The following is a 2,329-nucleotide window of genomic DNA, read 5'->3' on the forward strand; positions in this document are numbered from 1 at the left end:
GAATCTGAAGTCTTATCACAATACATATTTTATAGTTACCATGCATTTCCCCCTCTTCCTGTTTAACTTCTCATCAGTTTTTATCAGCTTGCTTTCTTGAACTATCATTTTTTTTTATTTTAATGAATGAAATTCACTGTATTAACAAAATGAAGGGAAAATATGACTACCTCAATAGATGTAGAAAAAAATCTGATCAAATCTTTGGTGTCTATTTAAATATACCAGGAACAGAAGGGAACGTCCATAATTCGATAAAGGACATCTACAGTAAACCCCTACCACTAATAGCCTACTGGTCCTGGTGTGGTGCTGTCAGGAAATTCGATGAACTGCAAGGTTGCTTTGAATTGCAAGGTTGGCAGTTCAAAATCACCAGTTGCTCTTCTGAAACCCTATGTAGGGTCGCTATGAGTCGGAACCGACTCAACGGCACTTAACAACAACAACAATAGTATACTTAGTTAAAGTGAAAGTCTGAATGCTTTGCCCTCAGATCTGAATCTTGACAAGGATGTGTTTTCTTAGCACACATGGGGAAGTGAGGAGTGGGGACTAGAGGAGGAGAAGATGATCTATGACTGGGACACCTGAAGGGAGGGGTGTAGACTGGAAAGGGCCAGAAAGACTACCACTCATAGCCAGTGTACCTGCAGGACAAACTGAGGGTCATGGAAGTAGACATACCTAATCAGAATACTCCTTACATGCATGGTGTCATGTGCTTCCTAGCAAATGTGGGTCACATGGGTCAGCTGTTCTTCTAGACTATGGGTCTGGAGGTGTGAAGACAACACAGCCTCCCCACCAGGACCCTAGCTCTTCCTGCTTTGAGGGTTGATCAAACTATGTGAGTTGCTTTTCTATGGCACCATCACCTCCTGTGATGAACACCTTTTTGTGTCCTTCCATAGGTCTTGTCATCAGGTGACTTATGCTGAGTGGTCACCGAGTCTTTCTTTTTTGTTTAAATTATCTGATAATTTTTTCTTGGGCTATGCAAAACAATTTGACCCTGCATCATCTGACCTCTCCTGACTTTACAAGGGAAGAAATAATCACCATCAGCTGCCCAAGGCTAATTCTTATGAAACGGAGGTTAGATATACCTCCACTCTCCAAACTGTTCATGAGTATAGATACCAAGTATCCCTCCCCAGGCACTCTACATCTCTACTGGTTCTGTAGTTGTTAGGTGCTTGTGAGTCAGTTCTGATTCATAACAACCTTGTGCATAACCAACAGTCCAGTCCTGTGCCATTCCCACAGTTGTTGTGTATGAGCCCATTGTTGCTGCCACTGTGTCAATCCCTCTCTTTCTGGTCTTCCATCTCTGTTGGGTTCAATAATCCATTCCAGTGGCCACACAGAACTCAGAGACCATACTCACATTGATGGCATTTATGAGGAAAGTAATCATAGGTTACAATCCAGAATCAGAAATGACTCAGGATACAGTTCTTCAATTAGCATAGCCTCTTCTCAGTAATGGCCTTATCCTCTTTTGACTTCATACTCCTGATCTCTGCCATGCTCAGGCAAGTATTACAGAGCTCTTAATTCCCCTGGATTAAGTGTCTGGAGACACCCTACTCTTACGGCAAGTCTCCTGCTTGAAGGCACTCAATTTACTGTCTCTGAGGACTGGGAAAATCACTGCTCGTTCTTGAGCTGGTTGTGCTATCTCTGCTGTTGCTGTTCTTCTGCCATTGATTGTTGCTGTCTCTTGCCATCTCTGTTGTCACAGTCCTCTGTTTCCAGGATTAAAGAGATTCAGCCCAGGAATCTTGCTTCCAGTGGATGTTTTCTACTCCTGAATCTTCTTTCTCAATGACACTAAGATCCCACTTTCTGTCTCTGGTGTGATTCGTTTTACTGCAGGCTGGCAAAACAGATCAGTCCCTTGTTAGGGTCTCATACATCTTATTTGCATGGTTCCACCCTGCAAGGCAGCACAGTGATTCCATACCAGAAGTACTGGAGTGTGAAACACAAGGTCCATGGTTCTAATCTACCAGCCACAGAAGAAAGGTAAGACTTTCTGTTCCTGTGGAGATTTAAAGCGTCAGAAATCCTATATATGGTTGCTATGAGTTGGAACAAACTCAATAGCACTTAACAACAACAATCCCATCAGGGTGCCAATCCCCCTGGTGGATCATAAACTCCTCACATTTGCATAGTCCTAACCAATCTCTGGTAGCGTAGTGGTTACGAATCGGGCTGTGAACCGCAAGGTCAGCAGTTCGAAACTACCAGCGGTTCCGCGGGAGAAAGATGAGGCGTTCTGCTCCCGTAAAGATTTACAGCCTCGGAAACCCTGTGCAGG

This window comes from Chrysochloris asiatica, unplaced genomic scaffold (assembly GCF_000296735.1).
Source record: "Chrysochloris asiatica unplaced genomic scaffold, ChrAsi1.0 scaffold00151, whole genome shotgun sequence".
Lineage (NCBI taxonomy): Eukaryota > Metazoa > Chordata > Mammalia > Afrosoricida > Chrysochloridae > Chrysochloris > Chrysochloris asiatica.